The sequence below is a fragment of the Helianthus annuus genome, chromosome 16, assembly GCF_002127325.2.
Source record: "Helianthus annuus cultivar XRQ/B chromosome 16, HanXRQr2.0-SUNRISE, whole genome shotgun sequence".
NCBI classification, from domain to species: domain Eukaryota; kingdom Viridiplantae; phylum Streptophyta; class Magnoliopsida; order Asterales; family Asteraceae; genus Helianthus; species Helianthus annuus.
The window spans coordinates 193,885,057-193,907,741 of record NC_035448.2 but is presented as its reverse complement, the minus strand read 5'-3'; the positions used below and the strand labels follow the sequence as shown (position 1 = coordinate 193,907,741).

The window sequence follows — 22,685 nt, the reverse complement described above, 5'->3', positions numbered from 1 at the left end:
TGAGCAATGAATTCGCATGCTCCTTCAAAGTTTTTTCAATTTCAGTTTAACCTCTTGTTGCTGTCATAATTGCTGAACAAATTGATCGAACAATGATCAATTTTGAGTGATGAAACGAAGAACACGAATAGAATTGACCGAACAATGATCAATTCCGAATCGAATTGAACTGAATCAATCGAACAATGACTGATTCTGTAAGACCCTAATACGTATTTGACTAAAAGTCGCAGCGGAAGTTCAAGCCATAAACTTTCTTTCATTATAAACACCTTAACTTAATTAAAAATTAACTTTAACATAACTCTTTCACATAAATCCATCAATCGACTTATTTACTAAGTAAAAACATAGCTTATGTTTACTACATTATATACATCAACATTCCCGTACAATCTCACTAGTGACTCGATCCTCGATCTCTATCCCTTGATGATCCTCATGACTCGTGATTCGTACAACCTGCACTCACCACATACATTCATCACATTAGTATACAATACATAAACAAGACTCAATACATGTACACTTTCCATTCAGCTTTCTCTCTAGCTTTAAGCATATCATTAGCGTATCCATTCCCTTGTGAGTCTTCAATAATATGCCTGCATAAATCTTCGTTTTCCAGGTACATAATTAATATCATTAACACTTAACGTATCCAAAATCATACTTCATATACTCGTGCATACATCCATATCTCAATACATACATGCCTACACCCATACGTATCTTCATATATTCATAAATACACTTCTACATATGTACCTACATTTATACGTCTCTACCTTCATGCCTACGATCACTCGTACTCGCATACATACACAAATACACATTTGCATACATACATACATATCTACGCCTTCACATATATACATACTATCATACGTATCTTCATATATACATAAATACGCTTCTACATACATAAAGGAAATTCTTAACTTAGAATCCCACATTTAGGTATCATATTACTACATATTCTTTAGGATCCCACCTTTAGGTACCATATTACTACATATCCTTTAGGATCCCACATTCAGGTACCTTATTACTACATATTCTTTAGGATCCCACCTTTAGGTACCACATTACTACATATCCTTTAGGATCCCACATTTAGGTACCTTATTACTACATATTCTTTAGGATCCCACCTTTAGGTACCATATTACTACATATCCTTTAGGATCCCACCTTTAGGTACCATATTACTACATATTCTTTAGGATCCCACATTTAGGTACCTTATTACTACATATTCTTTAGGATCCCACCTTTAGGTACCCTACCCGTCGGCGACGCCCTCTAGTTTTTTTTTTTTTGCAGTTTTCTGCAGGTTCGTTTCGTCGTCCGTACGCACTAAAACGCACGTAACTTTTGAACCGTTTACCCGTTTGACCTCCCGTTTCTTCCTACATGCTTGTAAATTCACATTCTATCATATGAACTTAAAATCCCATATCCGGATTAAGGAAATTCTTAACTTACACGCTATCGCCTTATTATTAATTTATGATTTATTCGACCCGTTCATGCCTTCATCCACAAAACTAGTTTGTTTGACCAAGACTTCTTATGAACCTAATAATGTCCACATTGTATATCATACAAGATTAAGTTATCGGATGCCTTGCATCCTCTTGACCCATTTTCGCTCAAGAGCTTATTTTGACCCGTTAAGGGTATTTGCGCATTTTAAGGTCTTTAGCTTACGACAACCATACTTCTCGCTTTCTTGCTTTTTCAAAACATTCATTTAATCAAATAGCTTGTTTGTAATCAACTTTTAAGACCATTTGCTCGTTTTACCCATCAAGGGCGTTTTTGTCAACTTCGCTCTATCCTTAACAACAAAGGACTCCCATGCATAAGTAACCAATCCTACTACTTAGCTACAGTTCTTAATCACATATACCTCGCTCGGAGATCCGTTTAATACTTCATCGGTCTCATACAATTCTTTCCTACTTGACCTCGATCATCATACTTAATTAAATTGCACATAACTTTCCATAAACAACTAAGAAGTGATTACAAAGAAATCACTTACCTCGTGCGTCCATGTTCATACTCGTTTCCTCGCCACTTTTGACCCGTTAGCCTTTCGTGCTTGATTCCGTCTCGACATGATTCCTATACTTCCATGTCATCGAAATCACATTCTTATTAGCATACATAATTGTACATGTTAACGATCATATCGATCGCATAATTCCTATTTGACTTTCATTAGTTACTTCTAGCAAGCATAATACATGTGACCAAATTCATATCATTTCAAACTCATGTAAACCATCATGTCATCGCATTAAACACACATTCGTCAAACGCGCTCCATATAACTTACCTTAATCTTACAATTAGGACAACCCGCCTAACCATCCTTCTTATACACGGTTGACTTTTAGAAGTCAACGGTTCATTTAGTTTAACTTTCGACTTATCATTATATACTCGCAACATCATAATCGACTATACGGACGACAATACATACATTTTATCATACGATTGGGGTGCGTACCATCTTTTAAGCATAACGTACAACTAATTCATGCACAATCTTCTAAATTCATACATAGTTCATCAAATCCTTCTACTAATCAACATGTGGTATTTAAAATTAAACATCATACATATTATCTTCACATTTCGTCCACTTCATCTAACAACAATTCACCATTTCTTATCCAATTTCTTTAAACACTCACACACATGTATGATTCCAAGCATTGTTAACATAAGTAAATCATCAATTTACATTACATCATCTAAAACCCACTTCATAACTACTTATTAATCACTTACAAGTGATCTAATCTTAATTTCTTCATAATTTCATCATGCTTTTGATATGTGTACTACCTTGTAAGCATAGTGTACAACTAGTTCATGCATATCCTTCTAATCTCATACATAATTCATCAATTTCTTCCTTCTAATCAACATGAATCATACATGCATAAACATCAAACATACTAGTATCACATTTCTTTCAATTCCCCTCATAAGAATCCATCTTACAAATCAAAATACATCAATTTTAAGCATGAATTTAGACATAGATGATTTATCCATGTCATCATCTTCACCATAACAAACGGGTTTCACCCTTAAACATCAAATTAACCTAAACCATGCATAATCCATGTTCTATATGATGATTATAACACATACCAATGCTCAATTTCACTTGAACTCACGGATTAGAACATAACCCATTTTACACATGATCACCAATCTTAGATTTTCGACATACCTTATGATCCCCTCGTGTTGGTGATCATTAATCCATGCTCGGTTATGAGTTTAAGCATCATTTAGCCTTCCAATTTGATGATCTTTCATGTTTAGGGTTTGAGACTCCATGGGAGTCTCCTGATCGATCTAGAACACACACGAAGGTGTGTTTGTGTGTGTTGTTATTTTCTTTTAATAACACAACTTCCATCTTGTTCCACTTTAACCCCTCGGGTTTGCCTTTAAAACATAACCGACACTACCTTCATCATTTAATACTTTTGACCATACCCTTAACTAGGTTAAATAGCCTAGTTATTAATTTCATAACGTGTCATATATGAACACACGACAAATATTTACATTCTGATTTTTGGGGCGTTACAAGTCTACCACCCTTAAATGAGGTTTCGTCCCCGAAACCTTTCTTACCTTTATTTAATACTAATTATTACTTCTCTACGTCCACTCGACATAACCACGAGCTCATCACTATGACTATCATCCAATTTCAAGAATCCATCCCAGAATTCTTATTAATGTTTCTTTCATGTTTATTTCATTATTCATATCATTGACTTCTTCCTAACAATTCCATACCTTCCTTATCATACTTTCGCATATCATTTTCATTTCCTTGATCTGTCAATAACGGGTCTATATACATACTTCCTCAATCTGTAATCATACATACATTCGTATGATCCGTTCCCAACGGATCTACTACAATCATCCTATCTCTTAAGATTACATTCTACACATATATTATTTAGCATTTAGTTCTTGTTTTGTTACCACACAAAACTACTATTTCATGATCACATATACGCGCTTCACTTCAAAGTTAACATCATTCTATCTTTTCTATAACTACTTGTACCATACATACTCTTACGTTATCTTCCATTCACCTTGTTCATTCTACATTACTATTCCTCTTATTTCATGCATTATTTCGTTTACATAAGCCCACATGTCACGCAAAATCATTATATGAGAGTTTAGCGAATTCTCGAAATTTTCACTTCAAACCTTTGAGATTCATTCCTTAACGACATAATCTTCTTCTTAGGTCCACTGTTAGGAATCGAACATTCTGTACTATACCATACTCATTCCACCATACATTTTTGTAGGGCGTTTTCAACTTACAAATTCATACTTATCTGACATAAATTAAAGCATTTTACTTACCTCGATTTCCTTCCATACTTCAGCGATCCGTAAATCAGACCTGTCCACATTCTTCACGTGTACTAGCCGTACTAGACTAGATTTCATTCATCCGTGCAATGTGCCTTCACTCGTGCACAACCTCCCACCAAATCGATGGGTTTCATCACCTCTAGGTTCCTTCTTGTGCGTACTTATATCATGGTCCGGGTATTAGCCCGTCATTCATTTTGACTCCTAGTAGTCGATTACCGGCACTTTTAACACATAACTTATTCAAAACTTCTTTCTTTCATTTTAAAATTTAAAATTTAGGTTTGCGTGCCAATCCTGATCATTCTTTCATCCAGTTACTTTACATTTACTCACATGATTCGTTTGACACAACCATGGTCAAACCATTGACACATCGCGATGTGGGCTATTTTCATCATTTCTATATTTTAAACTCGTCCTGCGTACACAATCGTAGCATCCATACCTTTCATTATTTTTTATGTTTTGTATCCGACTAGAGGTTTCAAGCATTCCCTTCATGTATTGCATACTTTGAATCCGTCTCGCGGATTCAAACATCCCATTCATGCCTTTCATACCTTGAATTCGTCTCACGGATTCAAACATCCCATTCATGCCTTTCATACCTTGAATTCGTCTCACGGATTCAAACATCCCATTCATGCCTTTCATACCTTGAATTCGTCTCACGGATTCAAACATCCCATTCATGCCTTTCATACCTTGAATTCGTCTCACGGATTCAAACATCTCATTCATACCTTGTTGATCCGCACTTTCTTACGGATTCAACATTTTTTTTTTCATTCTTAACAGGCATGTTTTTCATTCTTACATAGTACTCTCATTTTTCCGAGAGTCTTACTTCCCATTTCACCCACACGCCCGCCTGCTACCCAACTCTACCGGACATACCTGTAACAATTATCATGATCTCACGAACGTCGTACGTTTCTCGTGTACTGGCCAGGTACACAATACACATAGTATTTTCGTGCCTTCATGCAATTGCCACCTTATGTCCGTAGACTTAGGTTTCGGCGCGTGTATCACTTTCAATACTTCATTACATACAATCCTTGTCTTTCATTCAAAATTTTCCTTCCTTTACTGAGTTTTACCCTTACATATACCCACATATTAAATTCACGTACCTGGGGCTCATTTGCCTATTTGTCACTTGACGGTTCTAGTTATTCATCTTAAACTGCTTTCACGGATAATCCTCTTGAAACACTTATGCTTACCTTGCACATACAAACCGTCAGTTTCTTCATACGTATACATAAGTACATACTTACATTAGCTTCTATCTTTGGATCTTGATCGAGTCTTAGATTGTACGGGTTTCTTATCTCAAGAGCACACAAGTTTGAGTTCAAGTACTTACTTTCTCGTACTTGATTCCCTCAAACCAGGGCTCTGATACCAACTTGTAAGACCCTAATACGTATTTGACTAAAAGTCGCAGCGGAAGTTCAAGCCATAAACTTTCTTTCATTATAAACACCTTAACTTAATTAAAAATTAACTTTAACATAACTCTTTCACATAAATCCATCAATCGACTTATTTACTAAGTAAAAACATGGCTTATGTTTACTACATTATATACATCAACGTTCCCGTACAATCTCACTAGTGACTCGATCCTCGATCTCTATCCCTTGATGATCCTCATGACTCGTGATTCGTACAACCTGCACTCACCACATACATTCATCACATTAGTATACAATACATAAACAAGACTCAATACATGTACACTTTCCATTCAGCTTTCTCTCTAGCTTTAAGCATATCATTAGCGTATCCATTCCCTTGTGAGTCTTCAATAATATGCCTGCATAAATCTTCGTTTTCCAGGTACATAATTAATATCATTAACACTTAACGTATCCAAAATCATACTTCATATACTCGTGCATACATCCATATCTCAATACATACATGCCTACACCCATACGTATCTTCATATATTCATAAATATACTTCTACATATGTACCTACATTTATACGTCTCTACCTTCATGCCTACGATCACACGTACTCGCATACATACACAAATACACATTTGCATACATACATACATATCTACGCCTTCACATATATACATACTATCATACGTATCTTCATATATACATAAATACGCTTCTACATACATAAAGGAAATTCTTAACTTAGAATCCCACATTTAGGTATCATATTACTACATATTCTTTAGGATCCCACCTTTAGGTACCATATTACTACATATCCTTTAGGATCCCACATTCAGGTACCTTATTACTACATATTCTTTAGGATCCCACCTTTAGGTACCACATTACTACATATCCTTTAGGATCCCACATTTAGGTACCTTATTACTACATATTCTTTAGGATCCCACCTTTAGGTACCATATTACTACATATCCTTTAGGATCCCACCTTTAGGTACCATATTACTACATATTCTTTAGGATCCCACATTTAGGTACCTTATTACTACATATTCTTTAGGATCCCACCTTTAGGTACCCTACCCGTCGGCGACGCCCTCTAGTTTTTTTTTTTTTTTTGCAGTTTTCTGCAGGTTCGTTTCGTCGTCCGTACGCACTAAAACGCACGTAACTTTTGAACCGTTTACCCGTTTGACCTCCCGTTTCTTCCTACATGCTTGTAAATTCACATTCTATCATATGAACTTAAAATCCCATATCCGGATTAAGGAAATTCTTAACTTACACGCTATCGCCTTATTATTAATTTATGATTTATTCGACCCGTTCATGCCTTCATCCACAAAACTAGTTTGTTTGACCAAGACTTCTTATGAACCTAATAATGTCCACATTGTATATCATACAAGATTAAGTTATCGGATGCCTTGCATCCTCTTGACCCATTTTCGCTCAAGAGCTTATTTTGACCCGTTAAGGGTATTTGCGCATTTTAAGGTCTTTAGCTTACGACAACCATACTTCTCGCTTTCTTGCTTTTTCAAAACATTCATTTAATCAAATAGCTTGTTTGTAATCAACTTTTAAGACCATTTGCTCGTTTTACCCATCAAGGGCGTTTTTGTCAACTTCGCTCTATCCTTAACAACAAAGGACTCCCATGCATAAGTAACCAATCCTACTACTTAGCTACAGTTCTTAATCACATATACCTCGCTCGGAGATCCGTTTAATACTTCATCGGTCTCATACAATTCTTTCCTACTTGACCTCGATCATCATACTTAATTAAATTGCACATAACTTTCCATAAACAACTAAGAAGTGATTACAAAGAAATCACTTACCTCGTGCGTCCATGTTCATACTCGTTTCCTCGCCACTTTTGACCCGTTAGCCTTTCGTGCTTGATTCCGTCTCGACATGATTCCTATACTTCCATGTCATCGAAATCACATTCTTATTAGCATACATAATTGTACATGTTAACGATCATATCGATCGCATAATTCCTATTTGACTTTCATTAGTTACTTCTAGCAAGCATAATACATGTGACCAAATTCATATCATTTCAAACTCATGTAAACCATCATGTCATCGCATTAAACACACATTCGTCAAACGCGCTCCATATAACTTACCTTAATCTTACAATTAGGACAACCCGCCTAACCATCCTTCTTATACACGGTTGACTTTTAGAAGTCAACGGTTCATTTAGTTTAACTTTCGACTTATCATTATATACTCGCAACATCATAATCGACTATACGGACGACAATACATACATTTTATCATACGATTGGGGTGCGTACCATCTTTTAAGCATAACGTACAACTAATTCATGCACAATCTTCTAAATTCATACATAGTTCATCAAATCCTTCTACTAATCAACATGTGGTATTTAAAATTAAACATCATACATATTATCTTCACATTTCGTCCACTTCATCTAACAACAATTCACCATTTCTTATCCAATTTCTTTAAACACTCACACACATGTATGATTCCAAGCATTGTTAACATAAGTAAATCATCAATTTACATTACATCATCTAAAACCCACTTCATAACTACTTATTAATCACTTACAAGTGATCTAATCTTAATTTCTTCATAATTTCATCATGCTTTTGATATGTGTACTACCTTGTAAGCATAGTGTACAACTAGTTCATGCATATCCTTCTAATCTCATACATAATTCATCAATTTCTTCCTTCTAATCAACATGAATCATACATGCATAAACATCAAACATACTAGTATCACATTTCTTTCAATTCCCCTCATAAGAATCCATCTTACAAATCAAAATACATCAATTTTAAGCATGAATTTAGACATAGATGATTTATCCATGTCATCATCTTCACCATAACAAACGGGTTTCACCCTTAAACATCAAATTAACCTAAACCATGCATAATCCATGTTCTATATGATGATTATAACACATACCAATGCTCAATTTCACTTGAACTCACGGATTAGAACATAACCCATTTTACACATGATCACCAATCTTAGATTTTCGACATACCTTATGATCCCCTCGTGTTGGTGATCATTAATCCATGCTCGGTTATGAGTTTAAGCATCATTTAGCCTTCCAATTTGATGATCTTTCATGTTTAGGGTTTGAGACTCCATGGGAGTCTCCTGATCGATCTAGAACACACACGAAGGTGTGTTTGTGTGTGTTGTTATTTTCTTTTAATAACACAACTTCCATCTTGTTCCACTTTAACCCCTCGGGTTTGCCTTTAAAACATAACCGACACTACCTTCATCATTTAATACTTTTGACCATACCCTTAACTAGGTTAAATAGCCTAGTTATTAATTTCATAACGTGTCATATATGAACACACGACAAATATTTACATTCTGATTTTTGGGGCGTTACAGATTCTTATGAATCAAACGGACCAATCAATCGATAATGGAGCTTCCGAGGATCGGAGAGCTCTGATACCAATTGATACGTGAATGTTAGAGAGAGAAAGTGAGTTAGAGAGAGAAAGATAACAAGAAGGATTTCACAACCAACCAACTGTTCTGTTATTACTCCACTCCTTAAGTACACTATTACAACTGTCATTAACTGTCTTAACAACTATTAACAGTAACTATTATAACAACCCCCCCAACTGTTACAATTTTACAATTAAGACCCTGTAGTATATTCACATATCAGTCACTAAGATAAGTAAATAAAAGATATAACAGCTTATTTATTATTTAATGTAATTAATAATCAATATTATGGAATGAAATTCATTGAGAATAATTATTCCCTACAGTCTGCAACACAGAAGCGTGGTCGCTAGGGTTTATCTTTCTCCCAAATCGATCGAGAAACACAACAATGGCGGAAGTACGTGAATCAGAGTTACAGATATACAACACGATGACGAAACAAAAGGAGAAATTCAAGCCAATTGTGCCAGGCAAAGTCTCCATGTACGTCTGTGGCGTAACATCTTACGACTTCAGTCATATCGGTCACGCTCGTGCTTATGTCGCCTTCGATGTCCTCTTTCGGTATTACCTTTCTCTATTTCACACACATTAATAACGATCAAGTACTTGTTTTACGCGTTTGATTATAACGATCTGATTGCATGCATGTTGCAGTAGGAGTTTTGCAATTGAGTGTAAATTGCTGTGTTTTTGTAACTGAAATTATAATGTCATGGAATTTGGGTTTCTAGGTGTACTTTTGAATGTTTTGTTATAGCATGCAAGGCGCAAGATGATTATATAAATTTTCTATATGTTTTTAGGATCATTTACCCAATATTTAGACACAAATAAGCTTTATATATGTTTCCATATTGAAATCACGTACATGTACAACCTGAAAAGCATGATGTACCACAATCTGCTGCACAAAAATATGGCATGTACATGTGACGCACGCCTCAGAGTCGATTTTTCACCAAAAAAGCATGCCTCGGTTGCGCTTTCTGTATAGCCTGCGCCTCAGGTTGCATCAATGTTGTAAAAATCAGGACTCGTCGGCGATTAATTGCTAGTCGGCTGGGCACTGATTAGCATAGTTGTCGATAGCAAATAGCGACAAGGCACCTATAGGCTATGTAGCGAATAGCGACAAGTAGTGACGGCTATTTTATATATAGCGATTACACTAGAAAAAGAGTTTCTGAACAGGAATTTAATTGAACTAACCCGGGTTTTAAACGAGAGGCTACAAAGCAGTAGCTATAGCCGCTATTAACAACTATGCTGATTAGTTTTTCGGTAGTCGGACCGGCACAAAACCTGTAAATTCTCGACAGTTTCTAACCAAACCATGTAGATTCCGGCAATTACATACTTAAAAAATATTTACCTATAAAGATGTGTATATATATGTGTATATCCAATCTACTTAAAATATTTACCTATAAATATGTGTATATATATAAAAGAAACTGAAAATTACATATAAAATTAAAAATCCCAATCCGATTAATCCCGACCCGATTAATTGCTAGTCGGTACCCCTCCGACAGTCTAGCGATTTCTACTACCATGGGTTGCATAAGGCGATAACATGTTTAATTAGTAACAACTGAAAATAGCATGCACTTACTTTGTTTCTTTGTTGTTTTTGGGTTAAAACTTTTAACCCGTGTAGTACACGGGTTTAACTTAAAAGCTTTTTTTCTGGTCAATAACATTTTGCTGGTAACATGTTTAATTAGCAACAACTGAATGTAGGTACCTAAAGTTGTAAAAAGATTCTTTCTTAATTGGATTAACTGAATTCACCGCACTCGGCTGGTGTAAATTTTTTTATATTCTTGCTTTTTAGTTTGTATTATTTAACTAACCAATTTAAAATTTACATTTTTAAGGTATTTGAAGCATTTGGGCTATGAAGTAAAATACGTGCGGAACTTCACTGACGTAGATGACAAGGTAAGATGATGATCAAAGCTTACGCTGTCTCTCATACTCTTCAATTAGTTTGAATGAATTCTCCTTATTGATCTTTTGTTTCCATTATTGATCTTCGCTTATGGTTCTTATTTTTCAACACTTTTCTGTTCCTATATACAATGATAAAAAGGGCAAACCTAATGCACTTGGATCCCGCTTGCGCGGGGTCTAACGGGGTATCAGGCCAACGTGGGCCTGATGTACGCATCCGTACCCTGCATTTCTGCAAGAGGATGTTTCCACGACTCGAAAGCGTGACCTCCTGATGTACGCATCCGTACTTATAATATGATTTTAAGTTATTTGCTTGCAGATTATTAAAAGAGCCAGTGAGGTTGGGGAAGACCCGTTAAAGCTAAGTGGTCGGTTTTGCGAAGAATTTCTGACGGATATGGCTGATCTCCAGTGCTTGCCTCCTAATGAACAACCGCGAGTTTCAGATCATATGGATCAAATAAGGGATGTGATTCAAAAGGTGTCACGTTTTCCAGAATTAAAAAAAGATAGATATTACATAATTCGGATTAGGATCAAATACAAAGGATCCTAATTGTAAGAAGTGTAAGAAGGATTTATAGAGTGACAAGTGGCCAATAACCTAAAAAAACCCACTACACAAAAAAACCCCGCTACAAAAAAAAAAAAAAAAAAAAACCTTAAACATCCACCACCACCAAAAACCTAAACCCCCACCCCCACCCCCACCCCCCCCCACCCACATCACCCACCCTAAATTTTTTTTTTTTTTTTTGCCGAGGGAGTGGGGGGTTTAGGTTTTTGGGTGGGGGTGGGTGTTTAGTTTTTTTTAGATTTTTTTTTAGGTTTTTGGGGGGTGGGGGGGGGGGTTAGGTTTTTGGGTGGGGGTGGGGGTGGGTGTTTAGGTTTTTGGTGGTGATGTAGTGGGTTTAGTTTTAGGTTATTGGACACTTGTCACTCTATAAATCCTTCTTACACTTCTTACAATTAGAAGCCTTTGTAGAATAACTTGACCCTACATAATTCACATATTCACAGTTTCACACGTATTTTACATTTTCCGTATGCAGATTATTAACAATGATTGTGCTTACACTGTTGATGGGGATGTCTATTTTTCCGTTGATAATTTTCCCAATTATGGACGGTTATCAGGAAGAAAGCTTGAGGACAACAGAGCCGGAGAGCGGATTGCTGTCGATTCACGGAAGCGAAATCCTACTGATTTTGCCCTATGGAAGGTGCGTTATTAAATTTAGAGTAAAATGCCATTTTCGTCCTTGAGGCTTGACCGGTTTTGTGACTTTTGTCCAAAGGTTTGTTTTTCCGCACATCTGGATCCAAAAGATTTGAAATCTTGCCATTTTCATCCGGCTCGTTTACTCCATTCACTTTTCTCCGTTAAATCACGGGTAGTTCTGTCCTTTTTGTGAACTTAAAGGCCAATTCTGTCCTTTTTAGGGGTATTTGGTCTTTTTATATGCAGATAAAAAATCCGAATTGTCCTTTTAAGTTAGCAAAAAAAGACGGAACTACCCCTGACTTAACGGAGAAAATGGATGGAGTTAACAAGCCGGATGAAAATGACAAGATTTCAAATCTTTTAGATCTACATGCGGAAAAACAAACCTTCAGACGAAAGTCACTGGCCAAACCCCAGGGACAAAATTGGCATTTTACTCTTAAATTTATCTGGATAAAGATAGGAAATTTTGGCTGACGTTGACTGACAAACAGTTATTGTTAAATATTTTGTGAATAATTTTTCAGGCTGCGAAGCAAGGAGAGATCAGTTGGGCCAGCCCGTGGGGCCCAGGAAGGCCTGGATGGCACATCGAGTGCAGTGCAATGAGTGCAACTTATTTAACCGAAACATTCGATATTTAACAAAGTTGTGCTGCATGCCCAAATAGCAATATAAGTTACTGGATGCATAATGGTTTCGTAACCGCAAACGACGAAAAAATGTCAAAATCAATTGGAAACTTTTTCACTATTCGTGAAGTCACAAAACTATACCACCCACTTGCGTTGCGACATTTCTTAATGGGCACACATTACCGATCACCAGTTAATTACTCAATCACCCAGATCGAGATTTCCTCGGAGGCTATATTTTACATATATCAGGTAGAAATAATTTTTGAGTAAAATGCCATTTTCGTCCCTGAGGTTTGGTTACTTTTACGACTTTCGTCTGAAGGTTTGTTTTTCCACATCTGGATCCAAAAGGTTTTGAATCTTTACCATTTTCATCCAACTCGTTAACTCCATCCATTTTTAACGTTAAGTCAGGGGTATTTTCGTCTTTTTAGACATTTTTGTGATGATTAAAGGGTTTGGGTGGGGAGAAAGTCTACAGAGGTGGATCTTTATTTCTTATAGTGTTTTTTATTTTAATAAAAAATGTCTAAAATGACAAAAATGCCCCTCATTTTCGGAGAAACATGGATGGAACTAATGAGTTGGATTAAAATGGCAAGATTTCTAACCTTTTGGATCCAGATGCGGAAAAACAAACAAACCTTTGGACGAAAGTCACAAAAGTGGCCAAACCTCAGGGACGAAAATGCTATATTGATACTTTTGATGTGTTGACTTTTTGTTTGGTTGATAGACCTTGGAATCTTGTGGCGGTGCTATCTCTCAATTTCAGGAGGAAATTAAAACTAGCAGAAAGAAATATTCGACGACTGATGATGCACAAGAATGTATCAAGAATCTGAGAAGTCACTTTGAAGAAAAAATGTGTGATGATTTACATACACCAACTATTCTGAATGCTGCTCTTCAAGTTGCTTTAAAATTGATGAACAGAATTCTTGATATGCTTAAGAAGAGGCTTCAAAAACCACAGAAGTTATCGAACATCGAGTCTCTTATTGGGTTAGAGAAAGAAGTGAGAGACGTTTTGGACGTACTGGGGCTGCTTTCCAGTTCGACTTATACTGCGGTTAGCTGCATAAGTTTTTTTTTTTTTTAATGGATATAGATTTTGAAACTTGGTGCTAGTTATACTGTACAGGTTTTGACACAGCTAAAAGAGAAAGCGTTAAAAAGAGCAGGATTGACCGAAGAAAATATACTGCAACGTATAGAGGAACGAGCATTAGCTAGAAAGGAGTCGGATTTCGAATTGGCTGATCAAATTAGGAGTGATTTGACCCCTAAGGGGATTGCTCTGTTGGATTTTGGCAATGACACCATTTGGCGGCCATGTGTACCAGTCAAACCTGCTAAGGCGTTAGATCAGCAGATTCTGTAAAATCATGATATATAATACTTGTGTTTTATACAATGTTTTAAAAACCGGTTTTTAAATCAAACCGGATTAGACTAAAAAATGGTTCAACCGGTTGAACCAGGTTGTACCGAGCGGTTCAACCGGGTTGACTAGCTAACTCTATAATTTAATAAATTACAACATCAACTCAAAAGTTAATCCAAAAATACATGATTAGATATTAAAAGATGATCCAAAAGTAAATCCATAATAAAAAATAGTCTAAAAGATAATCGAAAATCATTCAATTTTTCAACAAGCTCTTTTAGATGAAAGTGTACGATATGTTTAAGTTATTTGTGTGTTGAATACATCAACTATTTTCGTTTCATACAATATTAAATAAGAAATTATATTTACGAATAATCATAATATATAAAAACTATGTAAGATAAGTAACATATATAATAAAAATAAGTAACAACCCAAACTAAAATAACCCTAGGCCGATACCGGTATTACGTTTCAAACCGGTATACCGGATTTTACCGCCGCTACAAACCTTATGCCGTTTCACTTATTTACCGGGGTGTTTCATACCGGATTTACATTTGGAAACGATAATACCGGTATAACCGGTCGGTATTTACCGGTTTTTAAAACATTGGTTTTATATTTGTCATATGTTGACGTGCTGACGTGCAATTGCAATTTTGAGCTTTTGTTTTGTTTTGATTTGATTTTAAATTAGAATGCACAAGTGGATTTGTAAGCAGGGGTGGATCCAAATTTTTTTTTTTTCACTTTTTTTTTTTTTTTTTGAAACTAATACACAATTTCAAACTAAATCACAATTGCATTAACATTTAGGAAATTAAAAAAAAAATTCAAAGTTTAGTGGTTTACCACTTTGAAAGATGAAACAAATTTGTTGAAAGTAAAACAATTTAACTGGTTATCTTAGTTATAGGTTTGTTTTTAAACTTGATTTGTTTTGTTTAAATATGTTACTACTTGGAAGCAGTGGGCTTACTCATGGGCTAGTGTAAATATGTTAATACTTGGAAGTAGTGGGCTTATTCATGGGCTAATGTAAGTGAGAAGGTTTTGAAAATGAGGCTGGAGTGAGCGTGACCTGAATTAAAATTAAAAAAATTACAAAAAAATATACGAGTGGGATTTGAACCAGTGATAGTTTCTTAGTTAGCAAAGGACTTTACAGATTGGAAATAACATAGAAATTTGTCTTTTAACACTACCATGACGGTCAAAGAGTTTATGGGTCAGTTAATGTGGGCAACTCAACTCATGAACACTACCATGACGGTCAAAGAGTTTATGGGTCAGTTAATGTGGGCAACTCAACTCATGAGGAATTGTTTTTGCAGTCGACCCAACTATATTGCTTGGAGGTGGCAAGATGGATCGGGTTAGGAAACACTATAATGGGTGTAAATGGGTTGGGTTATCCAGTTCTTAGTGTTTCTAAAACAGTTAATTAAAACATTAAATATGATTAAAAAAAGCAATATAATTACAGTTCTCACGATTTTCAACTCGGTTTACTGATTCAACAGATTTGGATCATACCCTTTTTTAGCTAATTTTTTTATTTGACCCATCTTGATGGCTGGACCACTCACGTTATTGTTCTTTTCTTGAGCAAACACGCCACCATATTTTTATGAACGAGATTGATTACTGTCCTCGTCTAATTTAGGAATGTGATTAAAAAAAAACCTAAGGTAACGTTCGTTTCATGGAATGGAATGGGATGGAATTGGGAAGTTTTTCTTTGTAAAATTGATCTTGGTTTGGGGAGGGAGGAATTTGAAATCCAATGAATTTCTTTAATCAATGAAATTTGTGACTATTTCAACATTCCATTCCATTCCTTCATTAGAGTGAAGGATTTCTAAGGAATGTTGAAATAGTCACAAATTTCATTAGAGTGGAGGATTTCAAATTCCTCCCTCCCCCAACCAAGATCAATTTTACAAAGAAAAACTTCATAATTTCATTCCATTCCATTCCATTCCATTCCATGAAACGAACGCTACCTAAATGCGAGAATGAACGTAATGATTCTTTGATATTAAACAAAACCTAACATTACCTTGATCTGTAGAAGTTTGAGAAGGTGATGTTAAGAGAGGGAGAAGTCGGTGAAACCCTAGATGCGAGAATGAATGTAATGATTCTTTGATATTAAATTAGAAGGCTATTAAATTAGATGCGAGAATGAACATAAAGAAGGCTATTTTTTCTCGAATTTGGATGTTGTCAATGTTGTAAACGTGGTATGTCAACGGGATAGATTACTGATTACTCTTCTCATCTCCCTTTATTTAATTTGTTTAACCTGAAATATATCATATGTCAATGGGATAGATTACTGATTACTCTTCTATTCTCTCTTCATTTTATTTGTTTAACCTGAGATATCTCAATTGTTCATTTCATGTTTCATATTAATTTCAGTTTGGTTTTAAATTTAGGGATTGTATGAGATGGAGAAGAAGCTTTGGTTGTGGAAGAGGAAACCCTCTGACCAGAGTCACTGTGAGATTGAAAGTTTCACATCCATATCTTTGCACTGTGAGATTGAAAGTTTCACATCCATATCTTTGCATTATGAGAGTGGCTCTAACGAAAATGTGGCGATTCGATTTGTATGCTTAATGAGTTTAAGTTCATAGCTTTTATGAACACATTATGGTATTATATTGATTTATATCTTCATTTTCACTCATTCTAATTTGTATTGATGATTGCAGATATATATTTTGCAATAATTACGTTGAACCAACACATTAGTTCTAAGGTTTAGGTGCCCATGATAAATTAGTGGCCGATTATTTTGCCGACAAACCTGTGTACACGGCCGTGATGTTTAAACGTTGTTTCCAAATGAGTCGTCGACTGTTTTTACGTATAGCAGACGACTTGGCGCGGTCTGATCCGTTTTTCACACTTCGATACGACGCTAGGGGCCATAGGGGATTCACCACTTTACAGAAATGTACGGCGGCCATTCGCCAACTGGTATATGGGACGACTCCCGATTCGTTGGACGAGTATTTAAGGATGTCCGAAAGAACTTCACGAGAATGTTTGCAAAAGTTTTGCGAATAGATGGTGAAGCTATATAGCAAGAAATATCTACGGAAACCAAACGCAAATGGCGTCTAAAAATTATATCAAGCGCACCAAGAAAGGCATGGTTTTCCAGAAATGCTCGAAAGCATTGATTGCACGCAGGAGCGCAGTAGCTTTGTAGGGGCCGGGGGGGAGCCCCCGAACTTTTCGCTCAGTAGTGTCGTGTCCGGTATATAGTTTTCGTATAGATTTTTTTAGGTATATATGTTTTCGACCCCCTGGTTTTATAATTTTTTTAGGTATATACGTTTTCGACCCCCCGGTCGGAAATCTCAAGCTTCGCCACTGATTGCATGCATTGGCCATGGCAGAACTGCCTTACTGGGTGGCGAGGACAATCAACTCGGGGCGATCATGTTCATCCAACTATAATATTATACTAGAGGCTTTTGCGTCACAGTATCTCTGGATTTGGCATGTTTTTTTTTTTTTTTTGTTCTGACTGGTTCATTTAACGACCTTAACGTCATCTACCAATCAGAGATCAAACGATGTAATAGCAGGAACTGGTCCAGATACCAGTTTTACAGTTTCAGGGGTGGAATACAGGCACGGTTACTACCTTGCGGATGGAATATACCCAACGTACTCTACAATCGTTAAAACTATTCCGCACCCGACAGATGATAAAAGAAAGAAATTTGCCAAGTTTCAAGAGGCGGCGAGAAAAGACATTGAACGGTGTTTTGGGGTTCTACAAAATGGCATATCATTGAACATCCAGCACGTGCCTTTACACCACAGAAGTTGCGATACTGTATGTATGCTTGTATCTTGCTGCATAACATGATCATCGAAGACGAAGGTAGAGCGATTTGTGAGTATGACGAAAACGCGCCTAACGGGGTTTCTATTCCAGTAAGTGTAGAACAACAAAATTTAAACGAATTCTCCCTACGTAACGAGTACACACGTCAAAATCTTCAAACGGACTTGGTAGAATACATTTGGAACAACGCACAAAACGAACCCAATGACGACATGCCGGATGAAGACTAGTAGTTTTTTTATTTTATTTTTAAGTTTAGCTTGTTTTTTAATGTAATATAGGAATTAATATTTATTTTAGGGTTTAAATTAATTTTAGTTTTATACTCTTATATATTGCATATTTAATTTGTCAAAATTTAAAAAAAAAATTGGGGGAGGATCATCCTCCATTTCTCTTGGTCCATCCTTGGAGGGGCATCCTCCTTGGATGTTGACGTGACGATGATGTGGAGGGGCATCCTCCAAGGACTTCCTCCTCCACACCCCATAGTCTTACAGTACAAAGGCTTTTGGTATAGAAGCAAAAATAATGGTCGTATTTCTTTAAAATTCTAGGGCTTGTTTTTTAAGCACATTTAGGGTGTTTCTAAAATCAAAATAAAAACTTGAACATAGGCTTATATTTTGAATAGCCACACCTGATGGGGACAGTGCAGACTCGATGGGCTCAAAAAAAGATATAAATGCGAAGAAGACGATCGGAAAAATTGCTATCGTTGAATGCAAAATCGAAGTCACCGTGGTCGCAGCCATCTTCAGAAAGCGAATCCATGACCACCGATCTAGGATAGAATACATCAAAATTCGATTCTCCCATCACAGATTGGCTTGCGAGTAGCTGCGCACGAAAATATCCGTATCTCAAACTGGACGAGAAAAAACGCAGAACCAGTTATTTTTGTAGCCGGGTTTATTTATAGAGTAAATTACAAAAATCGTCCTTTATGTTGATACCATATTCTTATTTGTGGGTTTTCTACATATGGGATATGGGGTGTATAAAGTTTATAACTTGCCCATTGTTTCAAGAAAAAGAAAGAGAAGAAAAAGAAAGAGACTGGTTGAATTGTTAGAAGGCTTGATTGCAATTGTGGATATAATATTGAGTAACTTACAAAACTCGCGTGTGGAGGTGGATGTGGTGGTGGTCCAGTGGGGTGTATGGAGGTGATGGTAGGTGATTGGTGGGTGGTGGGTGGTGGTGGTGGTGGTGTATGGAGGTGGTGATAGTGGTCTGATGGGGTGTACGGAGCTAGTGAGTTTTTGAGATTGAGGGAGAGATAGTGAGTTTTGAGATGGAGAGAGACGGGTCTTTTTATGTTTACTATTTTAGTGCTTAGGGTAAAATGACTAAAATACCCTTATTTGGAGTTCATTTGGTCAGATTTAACAATGAAAATTAACTAAGTTATGACTAAAGGACATAATGTGCAAGGGTTTGCAAACATCGAGTACGTTTTTTTTGTACTTTTTAAAAGCAAAGGACACAATTTGCAATCTAGTGTTAACATAAATGCTGATTTTTGTAATTTACTCTTATACTCATAACCGAAACCGACCCTACATGTAGGGTATGGATAAGGTGTACATTTTCAGCTCAATGCCCGTAACCAAAGTCGTACCCGATATTTACCCAAAAATACATGTAACCGGTAATACCCTATACCCGTTCCCCGGTTATACCCGATACCCAATACCGGTTTTTTTAATACCAGGCATATTACATGAATTTTTAGATTATATTTTTTTATGTTTATTTTACAACTATTATATTCAGGTTTTTTTAAGAATGCATATTATAAAACAAATAATTTGTACTTGAGTGAATTTATGTTATTATAATTTATTTTAATTGTTTTTACAATCTACAAACCAAATTTAATTTTTAAACGAATTAACTTTTGTGTGAAATAATTAAAAAAAAAACTTATTTTTAAAACTGGGTATTAATACCTCGAACCATATCCTGTTCCAATATCCAATTAAACCCAATCCCGATCAAACCATATTTGAGTATACAAGGTATGGTTTTTCTCCTCAATACGCGTACCCAAACCCTACCCGGTTTCTCTAAATACTCAATTTTTCAACACCGATCATACCCGGAACCGGTTCCATACTCGTAACCAAGTATAAAAAAAACCTAATATGTGAACCTCTACTTGCGAGGGTTGGGTCAGGTGGCCAAACTCGAGTAGAGGTGCACAAAATGAGTATTTTCAATGCCCGATTCCAGGTATTGATTTAAAAAAAAAAACAAAAACAAAAACCTCAGGTATCGTAAGAACCAGGTACTGTTCCGGTCCTTTGACAAAAAACCAATACCTTGTGTATCCGGTTCTGGGTAAGGTATAGAACCGGTTCTTCAAGAACCGGACGTAAAAACCTGGTATTCGGGCATTAAAAAAACCCATATTAGGTAGGGTATGGAACCGGCTCTTCAGGAATCAGGTATGTTAAATTTGAGAATGTGAAAGATCTATTTTCTTAATGAATAGAACAAGATACAAAATACAATATATAGAAAATACATTTACACTTTAACTACCTATAGAATATCATAATAACACTAATAATAAATCTTATATATTATATAACATCCCCCTACAAGCTGAATGGTGGTGGCCCGATGCGAAGCATGTGTCTAAAAATGTTAAACCGAGAGCTTGGAAGACTTTTTGTAAAGATATCAGCCACCTGAAGCTTGGTTGGAACAAATTTATTAGTTAGATGACCCGCAGTCACTAATTCACGTAAAAATGATAATCTAGATCTATGTGTTTGGCACTTTTGTGAGCAACGAGATTTTGAGTTACAAAAATAGTGCTTTGATTATCACAGAGAATAGTTGGTCTTTCTGGAGGAAGCGCATGATGTTCTTGAAGAAGATGAGTTATCCATACAATTTCCACAGCAGTGTTAGCCATAGCCCGATACCCGGACTCGCAGCTGGGTCTGGCGACGGTAGTGATGAAACAATGGTTAACCGGGCAGGGTTAACTCACTAGTCTCGTCAAGAAGGGTTAATCCCTTCCTCTCGAGGATCGCTGGCTAGATCACCGGTGGGTCAATCTCCTGCACAAGGAAACAAACCGTGACTCGTAACAAGGAGGATGAGGTGGGGGGTGCTCCTTGTTACCACTCTCCGGCGTGAGAATCAGTAGTCTGCTTGGGAAGCAAAGTATGATAGTAATAGTAGTGAGAGAGTTGTCCATAGATACCTCAAACCTGGTTTGGGGTTGGTATTTATAGCCGAGGAGTGAATGAGGAGGTGGATGGATAGACTGACGGCATGCTGCACCCTTGCAGGTGTGTCAGACATGTCAGCCGGGGAGGCGACGCCACGTCAGTCTGTTGCTTATGTAGTCCTGACAGGCGGCTGCCATTGGTGCTACTTGCTCTGTGGTGTTAGTCCCACTTGATGAGTAGACAGGGTGCGGTGCAAGCCGCATCGCTGTTTGCGGTAACCGTAGATGTTCCCGCGTCTTACTCTTTGATCAAGAAATACGCGAGATGCGGTGCTAGGCCGCATCGTCGTCTGTGGTGACTGCTGCTGTTATCTAGCTTCTCTGTATTGATAGAAGTGTTCACTGGATGTGGTGCGGGGCCGCATCGCTGTGAATACTTCCGTTTTCATACACCAGATGCGGTGCCAGCCGCATCACTATACCGTTCTCATATTCCAGGTAAGTCCTCCTCCATCACTGGACAGATTGGATTCAACCACTGTGTCGATGCGTTCCCGCACGGACATAAGTAGGTTGTTAGCTAGTGGGGGTTTTGATAAGGGTAATGGTCACTCGCGGTCGATGCTGACGCGAGATCTGGGACCATACCCCTTCAGGTAGGTTGTTTCTTAGCACTCCAAGAAATCAAATTACCCCCTAAAAATATAGAGTAACCATAAGTGGATCGACGAGTCTCCAAGCAACGAGCCCAATCAGCATCAGAGTAACCAAGCAATGAGGTAGAGGTGGGACGACTATAATGTAATCCAAAAGCAATAGTACCCTTGATATATCGCAAAATCCTCTTAACTTCTTGAAAATGGTTCGTTGTCGGAGCATGCAAAAACTGACTGACTTGATTAACAGCATAGACAATGTCAGGTCTTGTGATTGTTAAATACTGGAGAACACTGATGTAGAGAGTGAAAACCGAGCGTTAAAGTGTTTAACTTGTGTGCTTTATTCGGCTCTAAGTAATTATACGTGTCGAATAAA

At 36.8% G+C, this 22,685-nt stretch overlaps 1 pseudogene; it reads left to right on the top strand.

Annotated features, from left to right (window-relative positions):
* Nucleotides 1-9,716: 9,716 nt before the first annotated feature.
* On the top strand, nt 9,717-14,635 carry LOC110928250 (annotated as a pseudogene).
* The last annotated feature ends 8,050 nt before the right edge of the window (nt 14,636-22,685 follow it).